This window comes from Anarrhichthys ocellatus, unplaced genomic scaffold (genome assembly GCF_004355925.1).
Source record: "Anarrhichthys ocellatus isolate YVR2014 unplaced genomic scaffold, GSC_Weel_1.0 scaffold1, whole genome shotgun sequence".
NCBI classification, from domain to species: domain Eukaryota; kingdom Metazoa; phylum Chordata; class Actinopteri; order Perciformes; family Anarhichadidae; genus Anarrhichthys; species Anarrhichthys ocellatus.
In genome coordinates, this window is record NW_022280031.1 from 9,320,938 (window position 1) to 9,334,214 (window position 13,277).

The 13,277-nt window shown below is 42.7% G+C and overlaps 1 protein-coding gene across 1 annotated transcript in view; it reads left to right on the plus strand.

Moving 5' to 3' along the window:
* Positions 1-3,884: 3,884 nt before the first annotated feature.
* foxp4 (forkhead box P4) overlaps positions 3,885-13,277 on the plus strand; it is an 85,220-nt gene continuing 75,827 nt past the window's right edge. The window contains exon 1 of the mRNA XM_031848473.1: positions 3,885-4,542. The gene's annotated coding sequence lies outside the window, so the exon portion shown is untranslated. The remainder of the gene's footprint in view (positions 4,543-13,277) is intronic.

The window sequence follows — 13,277 nt, forward strand, 5'->3', positions numbered from 1 at the left end:
ACATTTTATTAATAAGATGAATCTGCAAAGTAACAAAGAAATGTAGTGGAGTAAAAAGTTCAATAGTGACTTCCAAAATGTAGTGCAGCAGAAGTATAAAGTGCATAAGATAAAAAAAGATACTCAAGTAAAGCACAAGTACCGTAAGTACAGTACTTGAGTAAATGTACTTAGTTACATACAGTGGTTTTGATCCAGTGTATCTTTAAATTACTTGGTTATTTTAACCCGGACACAATAAGCTTCAAATTTGACCCTAAAACTATAACAAATGAACAAAACCCGTTGTTCATAGGGCACTGAAAACTGTGATGGATGCACATATTATTAAAGATCAAAAGTAAGAAATAGTGCCGTGTCAGTTTAAAGGGAGTAGGTCCGAACAGTTACCCGTACACATCCTACAACTCTCCCATCCGTCCTCCTCATTTCCCCTCTTTGCTTTGACTCACACGTTCCTTCAGTCACTCTTACACTACATGAAAATGCTGATGATCGGTATTTTAAACATTAGACAACAGTTCCCTTCCTTCCCTGTGCACCAGCCACATGTGAGTGTGTAACGTGTATGATGAAGTGCATGTGGGAATGCATGCATGTGTATATAGATATCCACCACCTCAGATGTGGTACAATTAAAAGACTTCACTGCCGAAACAGAGAACAGGCACACATTAGCGGACATACTTCCATTCCTCTCTGATGCATCACTGCATCTATACTTCACCTCCAAGTGGGTTTTAAAACCGTTCCATTCAGCAACTAAGACTTTCCTGAGAAAGTTAGAGTGAGTTTATATGCATTACATTCAAATCCTTCTCTATCTTTGATTCAGCAACTACCTGGGCGGTTAATCCTTCATCCATAAAGACGTTTATTTCTTGTCTGAAGTGAAGGAAGTATGTGTTTTTTTTGTGTTTTTTTTTGTCATGGTGACAGTTTTCTTTTAAAGAGTAGGATGTTCTGGAGGATGAGTACTTTCCCTCACTTACTTCTTTAACTATTCACGGGCATCCTTGAGGATTTGGAGACTTGTTGAGAGTATTGTTGACATGTACTGAATGACAAAAGATAAAGAGAAGCTTTGTGTCGATGCTCTCAGTCATTTACTATTGTAATATACCCAGGCTCGATATAGCGGTGGTGTTTTTCAGCCTCAGTCATCTGTTGTCTTTGCATAACCACAGAGGCGGCAGCGGCATGTTTGTGTGAGTGCGTGCAGCCTTCCCACTTTGTCTTTATTTGTAAACAAGCACACTCATGTGTGTACCAATGTGGGTGTGGGGTCTCTGCGCTGCTTTCCCGCTCTGGGTCTGTTTATTTATTTGTACGTATGTGTGTGTGTGTGTGTGTGTGTGTCTGTGTGTGTGTTTGAGGCCTCTCTTTGGGTTTGACTCTAAAGGCATTGTGGGGATCTTGTGGGGGTTGTTTGTAAACATCAACAGCAAGTACGTTTTATTTTATTGTGGCTTTATTTTTTACGACATTATTCCCAGATGGCTGCTGAAGCTCATAGTTCTTTAATGCATCTACCACACGTTCTGCGCTCCCTCGCCTCACGCCCCGCCGCCACACATGTGCTTTTGCTCTCATACGCAAACAAGCAAATCAGCCTGCAGTGCTGATTCGTTCAGGAATGAGCAGTGAAGAGGAATTCCCCTCCACACATATACACACAGGCCAGAATCAATCCTTTTTATCAATCTAAAATCCTGCCTTTAAAGCACCAGATTGAGTCATTCAAAGTTTAGTGGCAGGAGCTTTTTTTTTCTACTCTTTTTTTTTTTTTCCAGCTCTGACACTGTGGGTGAGCTCTCCCATATTTCTCTTTAATTAAGCCAGGGAAAACCTTGTAGTACAGCCAACCCAGCTCATGTAGCCACTTATGTTTTAATTTAATTACCTGTCCACTTTGATAATTATTCCCCCTGATTAACAGGGAGAGAACGGTTCCTAAATGGGAATAGGAGACGGGTGAGAGGGCCAAGCAGCGTTTTTCTCCTTTCAGCGAGAACAAGAATGAAGGTGTTGACTTAAGATGTCCAAGCCAGCTCTTGTTTTGATCCGGTTTCTTACTTGGCCCTCTTCAGCCCAGCCTGGCCCGGCTTTATTCAGGCTGTGCAGAACACAGATTCCTTCTGAGTTTCCTGTGCTCTGCTTAATTTGGTCATTTTATGCATCCATGAGCCAAAACAGACAAACAACAACTAACAAATCACGACTCTGCAAACAGGCCGGGGTGATTGATATCTTTAGTCAAAATGTCAACAGTTACACAACAACAAGCACAAGGATGATTCAGTCCCTTCGCTCTCTATTGTGCTTCTCTACATTCAGTTACTGGATTCAGGTCGTATGTCACTATAAAGATTTTAAGTAAACATACACTATGGGGTTCAGTTATAAACTTTCTTTTAATAATACCTTCTCCTTTTGTCGATCAAACTTGAAAGTGCACCTTCGTGATAACAGCCACTTAAAAAAGCATCACTCATCACCATCCAGTTGCTCACATTAGCACCCATCAATTCCACGTAGATTTATTGGAGAATTATAACAAAGTGTTCCTGGCAAAAATTTGTCAGGCTCAGAGGAGAGGTGAGTAAGTAAAAAAATTAAATAATATATATATATATATATGTGGATTTTATATATTGAAAGTAAGGTTTACATTTTGTACTACCTTGTCATTTGCAAGTGCCTTCTACATTTCAAGTGTTGATTTTAAAAGTTATTTATTATGTATATAGATAGGTAGATAGGTAGATCGATAGATAGATAGATAGATATGTTCATATACACTCGCACACACAAACACACACCCGCAACATTCGCACACATTCACACACAGACACACGTATTTTAGTGGTATTGATCGTGCTAATGAATGTGTTGTGATTTACTGCAGTCGTGGCCCATGGTGGTACTGTGATTGACTGCCATCATTTTCCAATGGTAAAAGCTTAGATAGAGAAAAGGCAGGAGGGCAGAATAACATTTAATGGCCAAAGCAAAATTATTCCAAGATCTTTTTATGAGTTATGGCACTCTTTTTTTTTTCTCCACTCACTTTTTTTTTGCAGCGACAGGAATGATGTAATTTCCAAATTTCATCAGAGACAGTAATCTCAACACTGATTATGCTGTCAATTAGTAAATGAATGTGGCAGTGAGGGGGAAAAAGGTGGTAATAACTCTGCAAAAGGAGTTGTCAGGCTTCCAAAATACATAAAGGACGTAGTGAGATAGGCAGGCACTAAAAATTGTGCAATCACAATATAACTGTCTATTTGCAAGGTAAGTGTAAAACAAGGGTGAACCCACTGAAACTGATTTTAGGCTTATTTTTTATTTGTGGAATACAGCATTTCTAAGTTGACGTAATTATTTTTGGCATAAATTGATAAAGGTTTCCATGCAGTGTGAAAAAGATGAACGTTATACCACAATATCATCTGTCCAGAGCAACAACAAAAAAAGATATATGAGAAAAATACAAGATATTTATACTTTTTTTTTAATGTAACAAGTGTAAAGCTGAACAATAAGGTGATAAGGTGTAGAAAATCAAAATGTTTAATAGTCGACCAGTTTACTTTGGATGATCGTGCTTTGTTGACGGTTTCTAAGCTCAAAATCTGTGCAGAGTAACATCTGTTCTTCTCTGCCTCCACAATAGCTCAACTCAGCCGGGATGCAAAGAGAGGTCAAAAGATCAGTGCCTTCCTCTCACACACATACACACACACACACACACACGCACACACTGGGAGACAGAGACAGACAGAGAGAGAGAGAGAGAGAGACAGAGAGAGAGAGAGAGAGAGAGAGAGAGATAGGCTCTACCTCTCACCGGCTGCTGTTTTCCTTTTGTGCGCCAGGGCTTTACGAGGATAGGGCAAGCGATGAAAACGCGCACCTGCTTTAGAGGCATTACGGTAGCGCAGCAAACGGTCCCCCTCGCAACACACACACACACTCCACACTCGTACACTCACACAGCCCTAGTGATTCAACCCTGATTTCCAGCAAACGAGCAAGCAACAGACGGGGATGCCAAAAAGTGAGGACCGGTGGAAGGGTTGTTCGCGCTGAATGAGCCTCTTGAAGAGATAGCGAGGGGAAGCAGACGCAACAAAACAAGACAAGAAGCTGCGCGCTTTCTCCGCGGCAACTTGCGCACAGTGCCAGAGTTTTAGCGGCAGTATTGTTCTGACTTCACTCCAGAGGGGCCACTCCGAGGAGAGAGGACGCACACAAAAGGGAAAAGGAAAGGACTAACGAGCACGCTTTGTCGTTTAAAGTAATGGCCGTGCGGTCTTAGATCCTAGAATTCTCTGTCTCTCCCTCTCTCCCCTCTCTGTTTCTTTCCATTTTTTTTTTTTTTTTTTTTTGAATTTTTTTCGTCCCGTCGGCTTGTGTGCCCCTTTGTCGCCGTGAGAGAGAGTGGACGCGCCGGGGGTTTGAGGAGCAGAAGCGGGGCTGTCCACATGGTCCAACCACTGGCGTGAAAGTTGACTTCTCCAGAAAACAAGAGAACAGGTTGATGCATTATCTACACTTTCCTTTCCCCCTTTTTATTTGCCTTCCTCACTCTTTCCTCGCTCTGTGCTTCCATCGAAACTCTCTGATACACACGTTGGTCTCCTAACAAGACATCGAACTTCAACTTTTTCATCGCACATTGTTTGTGAAACTCCACGCGAGGCTAATAATAAAATAGGGTATTATAAACAGCTTGGCACACTCGGGAGTTTCTCCTCTTTCGGACTTCCCTCCGTCCATGTTTCATTTGAACTTTCTTTTCATCGGATTGTTGAACGCTAAACTTATCAGCCACGTATTAAAATCCTCTTTGAAGCTTTCATCTATTCAATTTCTACAATAGCAAGGAGCCGGTGGAATAAGTTTCCTTCTATTTCTTCGCTATACTTTCACACGTGTTATTTACCGCACAGAGGGGAAACTGAAGTTTATTTAAAGCGACGTTTGTTTCAATGTGCAATTTCTTTGAAATAATTTTAAAAAAGAAAAAGAAACAATCAAATGATCATATAGTTTCGTGGACTGAGAGACCGGTGGTTTTTAGAAATTGTCATTGTCGGAAGTCCTCGCTCATGAGGCAACAAAAAGTTTGTCTCGCAGGTTTGGACTAACTAAGATGTCGGGAGGGGATTTGATTGGAGGCAGCAAGCTTAACTTTGCGTGGCCGTAAATAATCCCTGTTAAGGGATTTAATAATAAACACTGACGTTGGTTATGTGGTGATAATTTCACACTCTCGTGTGTGAACGCTTTGTCATCGCGTTGTACCTGTTTCGCTCCCAGACGTTTAGCACTGTCTTTAAATTCTTAAAGTAGTTCAAATAGTTTCATTTAGTTTTTGACAATTAAACAATAACGTTTCAAATAAATAAAAAAAAAGCAGGACTTTGCGCCCCTCACTGAAGATAATAGACCCCCTTGTTTTAAGAGAGAGTAAATGCTTTCTTGTGGATAGTCAATAGGTCAGGGGACAATACTTTCTTTTCAAACCATTTTGACTTTTGAAATTGGAACCGCGATTTGTGACCTCGCTGAGTTCTGTTGCATTTTCCATATTGACTCACCGAATTTAATACATAACAATATGCAGCTCGAGGTCTTAACAGAAGGACGTTGAGGAGTTGTCCACAGTAAAAGTTTAACGGAGAATATTAAAACTGATCTAATCTGTAGGGTTGTATGCTGATAATTAGTGCATTATAACACTGATGCGTCTTTTTACATTTCATAAATTAGATACGTTGCATAAAATACAATAGACGTGTTAGACTGTCGATGATAACAAAATATGCCTGCATGTACGGAGCTGACTTTGACAATATTATAACGTTAGAAATTGAGGGGGTTGAAGTCTGTACCAGAACCTCTACATGACCCATGTTTTTCCTTTTCTTTTCTGCAATCAACAGCCGCCTGAAAGCAGGCCTGCACCACAGGGGGACATTATCCTTTCTTCTTAGAGAAAAGAACAAACTTAAAACCGCTACTATATATTTATTTTTAAATCGCATTCATCTCAATGAGATAAACAGTTAAAATTCCCGTTCGAACCTGTGTTACGTCAACTTTGTTGTGAAAATTAAGTTGCTATCCCCCCAACCCCCCCCCACATAAAAAAAATACATCTAATCAAATTTGATACATCAGCCACAACATTCTCTTATGTCAGATGGACTCAGGTCCCGCGTGATGGAAAGCTGCAGACAAAACCAGCGCGAGAGATGAAACGACAATTAATTGCTGTTAGTTGTCTGTCAGTGAGAGAAAAGCATACAGGCCGTGTGGTTGCACACCCTGACACGGGCATTATTGCCCCGTGATTGATGGGCGCCGGGGCATTTGGCATAATTAATTTTATTTACTGTGTCCTCTCTCTCCTGTTGTGTGCCCCCCCCCCCCCCCCCCCCCCCCCTCCCATCCTCTGTGGTGGCATTTCCGCGACGCAATGACACACTTTTAATTGCACTTTAATAGAAGATCCAGCGAGAATGAAAAAACTCTTCATCACGTCTTATGACCTTGTCACATTTCTGGTGTGATACAGGAAACCAGGTATTTTGTGGTGGCTCGGGGGCCCTGTTGTGAAGTGTATGCAGAATTAGAATTTAAAAAAAAAAATCAACAAAATGAATTACACATTCAGTTGTAGCCTTCATAAAAATCTGCTCATTCATGTTTTAGTGTTCACACATGCTCGTGCAGCAGTTTATTTAAATCAGCAAAATTATATCAGAATTTGAAGATGATTAATTTGTCAATTTTAGCAAAGGCATAATAAGCTGAAAGTATTTTAATTGCATATCAGCACACCTGTATCATTTTAATAATGTGACAATACTTGCATGCTGACAGGAATCCTCAATGCATCCCAGGTAATTCTAATTCTATGTGCTAAATTTGCTGAAATTATTTCCCAGAAATATGAAAAAAAAAAATAATTCAGCCAGTTTTGACTCTGACTTTATTCTTAAATATCTCGTCGCTGCAAGTTCTTTCAACTGCTTCATCCCTCAGGCTCAGCAGCTGAGATGTCTCAGTTACTGTATAAAGAATGACGTTTGGAGTCGTAGGTATGATTTCCAACAATTACTGTACAATTTAGTTACTTGTGCATTTTGATTAAATTGAATGTAGCTCACTGCTAAACGATACGATCTTTTTGTTAAATGCCTACTTCTATTTAAACACTGCAGCATTAACAGTATAAACTCACTGTGAAGTTAACATTTCCATGCTGTGCTTTGCTCATTGATCACATCAGTGACAGGCTTTTCATCGAAATATAATAGGAGACAATGATACAAAAGAGAGTTTGAGAGGCAGAAGTAGTTATTTGGGTAAAAAAAAGAAAGAAAGAGTGTACGTGTGCAGGAAGCCAGAGGTGTCAGATACAGATTGACTCTCTCTGCTCTCCGTCGGCTATTGTGCGTCCGTGTCTGTTTGCCTCAGCATTGCCACCTTTTTTTTATTTTTTATCTGACTTGCCTCAACACTCTTTCCCTCCATGCTTTTTTTCCCCTCACTTCTCTCGACAGCTGTGTCTTTTCCATGTCCTGTTTTGTTTCATTGTTTATACGAGTCGCTCATGTGCTGCTGATTTTTATCACTTTCACACTCTGTTCTTCACCAGGCAATTGTTTCTGTTATGCCGGTGTGTGTGACTCCAGCACATGTATGAGACCGTCTAGAGACGGGCAGTAATGGCTGTGAATCTCATGCGCTTTAAAACCCCTTCAAGCAGGATTAAAAGCCAGCAACATGATTGTGTTAGTCCATAAACTCACTCAGAGAGTCCTTACCTCCGGCACTAGCGCATGTGAATGTATGTGTGGAAGAGTGTATATATCTGAGTGCGGGAGTGTGTGTGTATACGAGAGTGCTTTTTTCTCAATTCACCTGTCCTGCTTGAGTGAAAATGGACAGTATTTGAAGTTTTAAATGTCCTGTGCGTCGGTAGCGTTGATGGCTCGCCTGTCCGTCTCTCCATCTCTCGCGCTCTCCTCATTTAAAGCCCTCCTGCTATCCCAAGCCCACAAGTCTGAGTGGGCTTTTGGCTCCAAAGTGATGTTGAAGAGCACCCGTATACAACTCTGCTATACATGTCGAATTTGACCTGCGATAGATACTCGCAGGTTTACTTCTATTGCAGCACTCAGTGCATTACCTGCTTAAAAAGCTGAAATGGTTAAACTTTCAATATCCTTTAGATGTGGTTTGAGAAAGGCGAAAAAATGTTGCTGTGCAGCGAGTGAAAGCCTGTTTTTAAAATGGAATTGTTTTAAGTGTTTGTCCTGAAACTGTCGTTACTGCACGGTGTGTGTGCATTTGAGCTGAACATGTTTTGGGCTTTTAAATGTTAAAGTGGTGTAGGGTTCGATTTTCCTATATGTTGAAACAACTGTGTAATTATGTGTTAAAATGAAACCTATTTCAATCTATTATAGCTCTCATTTTTAAGGAATAAAACTGTTTCTTCTTTGTGAAATTTAAAAATTTAAATCTACACGTCTCCATATGTAATCGCTGAGTACAATTACGATAGCAACTGTGGCTTGTTACCTCTTAAAATATATGTTAATGGCAAATAATTGACAAATTAATGGATTAAATAAAGGTGTTATTCTTCATGGGCAGCCAGCAAGTGGGGGAGTGCTCTGATTGTGTATTGAAGTGATTGACTGCAGAGTGAAAGTGCCGCCACATTGCTTTAGACTGAGGCCTGATTATACATGTGGTTCTAATTGAACCTGTTATTTAGGAGAAGTTGAGGCTGAATACTTGTGTGTGTGTGTTTGTGTGTGTGTGTGTGTGTGTGTGTGTGTGTGTGTGTGTGTGTGTGTGTGTCTGTCTGTCTGTGCACATAATAAATCCCACACATTTTTCAAAGATGAGACGTGTTTTCACGACGGGTCAGAAGGCGGTGTCACGCAGGGAAGTTGCAGGGCAGTAGAGAGGGAGAGCGGGAAGATGCCTTCAGGAAGTTTTTGGGAAGTTGGCCACCTGTGAGAAAAAGCCGTTGTTGTCTTTTGTCGCCTTTTCGTCCTTTTGTGTCGTTTGAAAGAGCTGTCATTGCATACGTGGTGACAGCAGCCCCGCTCGCAGTCCCAACTTCATTCTTTAAAAAACGCACTTTGCTTCCTCTGATTGATAAGACAATCATTTTGCTTGACACAACGGTTTTAGCCTGTGGTCATTAACATGTCCATGCGTTTCAGATGGGTTTCTCTATAAGTGTGTGTGTGTGTGTGTGGGGTGGCCGGGAGGCAGGCCGGCTCAGAGATGTTTCCCCGGCTCCACAGAGCACCGGCCCATTAACAGCTGATGGATGTGGGAAGGAGTGACCCAACAGCTTAGAGCGGAAGAGACTGCTTCCTACGGGCACCGGAGTGGGGGGGGGGGGTAGGAAAGAAAGGGACGGAGAAAGAGATAGAACAAATGCGTGAAAGGCTGGTGGTAGAAGCGAGGGAAACGACGTGCGTGTGGCTTTTTAGGCGTGGGTCGTTATAGCCAAGGAAGCATTAGATCAGCCTCTCCAGAGTGCGCTTGGCACCTGAGGCCAGGGCCGGAGCTAAAGGAGAGGGCTGCGGCCGCGGAGTCTTGGGGGGGGCTGAGAGCACTGATCGTGAAGCAAGGCAGCTGAAGCTGTCCGGTTTGATTTCACAGACAGAAAGAAAGAGTCACACACGATCATTAGGTCAGCGGCACAGCCAGGTATAGAGCGACACGAGATGGTCAGCGAAAGCGGGACAAAAAAAGTAGCGGAGCAGCGTTGTGTGTAGAAAGTGAGAGGAACGCCTGTTGTGTTTGAGCAGAGCATCTTCATGAAAAAGCTCCCATCGGTCGTTGTGTCCCCTGCTAACTCCGCATTGCTTCTGACAGCTGTATTTGTGTTATGGATTTTCCTTCACTCTCTCCCGTCTCCCTTTCCTTTTCCCCTGCCTCCCTCTCTCTCAGTAGTCGGCTCTCCATCGCCTCCACCCTATGACCTTTTGTAAGCACTTCATCAGAGAGCCGTTGGTGTTTTCAAAAGCGCTGCGACAAACTGACAGGGCAGCCGTCAATCGAGCGGGGGAACCGAGGGAGCAGATCAGTGGAAAGCTTCGCTCAGAACAACAATGTGACTAAACTTTCTGCAGCACTGCTTTAATGTGTATTGAAAGGATGGCTGTGAAGGGTAGGTGACAGCTGTGAAGCGCAAGACTCAGAATGTTATGGATACGCGCGCGCGCACACACACACACATACACACGCACACACACAGAGAGGCGCGCACACACACATTTTGCACATTTCATAAACCAACTGTGGAGAAGCGTTACACGAGTGCTCGTACGTCCGCGGTAAAAATCTGCGAGCCGGACGAATGAGCACTTCGGTAAAATGCTGAGATTCACAGAAGAGGAGGAGCGCACAGGGATTCATATCCAGCTCCATGAACTCAACTGCATCCTCATTAAACTCAAATCAGTTTCGTCTTTTTCCTCGATGAGTTAATAACAACTCATAGCCTATTTGGATTTCTCTGCTCATTTCATTTGTGGCTCATTCCCAATGTGTCTTTGTGACTGCAGTTATCAGATTTACCATTAATCAGATTTATTTGAACATTTTTTTTAGTTTTTGATTTGCATCAGTGTTTGAATTGCTTCAACCAGGATGACTTGACATTAACATATGATGATAGGAAATTAGCATTTCAGTATTTCCCCTTGTCCCTGTTCCTTGCAATCCTGGACCGGGGAGGTAATAACCATTTAAATGCATCTCATTATGTTTTCTAATCCGTAAAGTATCGGGATGTTGGCTAACGCAGGCGAAAGTGAGGCTGGAGCGTCGGTGCGCACTGCTCTTTTATGGTATTAGTATTTATGGTATTAGTTCCGGGGAACATGGGACGCCTACTTAAGCTATTAGCATGTGAGGCGCCGTGGGATGATCCATCCCCTGACAGGACGAGCTGTTAACCAGTGTTAAACCAAATCACAATAGGCTGCCTGGGTTGACGGATTGACAGAGCTCGCTTGGGCCGCCCTTCCTTCCTCCTCCACTACGCCTAAACTCACGGAAAGATTTACTTGCTTAGGAATTAAGTTTTCCCAAAACTTCTGGAAGAAATATTCAGAGATCATTTTTAAGAGTAAATGTGATGAATATGATCTGGCCCATACAAAAAGGACTACATGCTCCCTTTGTCTCTGTCTTGTCAACTTCTGTCCTCCCTCCCTCCTTTCTTCTTCCCCTTCCTCCTGCTGTGGCTCTCAAGGTGAAGAGACTGTACAGGCTTTGCCCAGTGTGCTGCGGACTCTATGGCTTCTATAGTGCCCTTTCAGAGAGGGGAGAGGAGGAGAGGGGGGGCAGGAGGGGAGGCAGGGTGCCTGCTAGAGCCGCTATCGGGAGTCTTGGAGATCGTTCACAGACGTGTGGGATTCTGTTCTGCATGTGTGTACACTTCGTGTGTGTGTGTGTGTGTGTGTGTGTAACAACAATTAACTGTCAATCAACCGATGACCCTCCACCTCTCCTCGGTCAGAATTCCTCCGGTTTTAGGTTTTGTTTTTCAGACGGCTGTCGGAGGACAAGAAAAGCAAACAGGTCGTCGCTTTCCCAACTTGTGTGTGTATTTTTTAGACATTTCATCGTTGAGGAGAAAACAGCTCTGTGTCTTTATTTTTACAGATTGTTTCATCTGAGTCGTTCCCAGACAGCGATAGAGAGCCGTGTTGTTAAGTAGTCGGTGCTGGTTCATAAGCGGCCGTTTTTTTAAACTCTGAGGCTGCTCGCTGGGCATTGAAACTCTGTTAGTGTGTATGCGCACACACACGCACGCCTGTGCGTGGTGGGCATTGTTGACCGAGAGACATCTGCCACTAGATTATACCCAGCTGTTATCTGAATAATTGTGTAATCCCACCCCCACTCCCTCCCTTTTTTACTCCCTCCTTCCTTCCCTCACTCCCTCCTCCTCCTGCTCAGCTCTTTTCTTGCCCCCACATCCCTTCTTTCTCACACTGATGAGACGGAGAGTGATGAGTCTCTTCTCTGGGTGGCACTTTGGGCTTCTTCAGGAGTGATTATGAGTGTGTGAGCTTGCAATGTGTGTATCTGTGCGGCCCCCGGTCACCGGTCGTTGTCTGACATTTGTAGAAGGATTTTATTCCCCCATCACCCCGCACGCACACTCAACTCCCCCCCCCCCCATCCCGTGGCTCTTGGGGAAATAAAAGTAGCCTAATCCTGCCAGATCAAGATTGCTGTCCACCACAGCTTTACCAGCCTGTGAATTAGAGCCAGCTCTCATGTTCCTGAGGAGAGAGAAGACACTGTGTGTGTGTGTGTGTGTGTGTGTGTGTGTGTGTGTGTGTGTGTGTGGTGTGGGCTGTTGGCCTTTGAAGCACCGTTCGCTGTTTGCCGGCAGAATGCTGGTCAGAGGGTGAGAGGAAAGGAAGGCAGAGAGCTCTGAAAAAAAACAAAAATAAAAGAGCCGTTAAAAATGAGAAAAAGTGGGATATATTATTTGAGTATTTAGCTTCTCGGCTCACCGTTCAAGCAAAGGTAATTTTCACATTATTCTAACAGGCTACATATGATACCATTCAAATATATTTACCGGTATCAGATTTTATATTAATTAAAGAAAAGTTTTCTAATTGTTTTTCACGTGTGCCACAGTTTTTCATTTTCAACTTCAATACATCAATTCAAGTTTTAGAACGATAAAAAATGCCTTTATTTTTTCTTTCAACAATTAATTAAAACAATTTTTTTTGCTGGATTACAAGAGGAAAAAACATCATTCAAATATAATGCCGTCACACTCACTGTTCCACTGTATCTACAAAGGCAAAACACAATGTTTTAAACACAGACATTTTTCCTTCCTTCCACGGACAATTTTGGTCAACTTGTGACGAGAAAATTTGTATCCGTTTTATTTTACTTTATTCATTTTTTTTAATGCATCGAGAAAGATGTTAGTGTGTCACTCATAAGGCAGCACACACACACACACACACACACACACACACACACACACACACACACGTGCATGCGTGCCCTGGAGTTGCCAGGGCTGCCTTCATTTCTGGTCCGTGGTTGGTTGGAAAGTGTTCTTTTCCCTGTCGGAGCTCCGATAGTCACTCGCTGTGAAGGACTCAACACTTGCTGTCCCTCTTTCCTCCTCTTCGCCTCCTATTCTGTTGCACACTTTCTCCTGTCCATCTACTCCCCCCCCC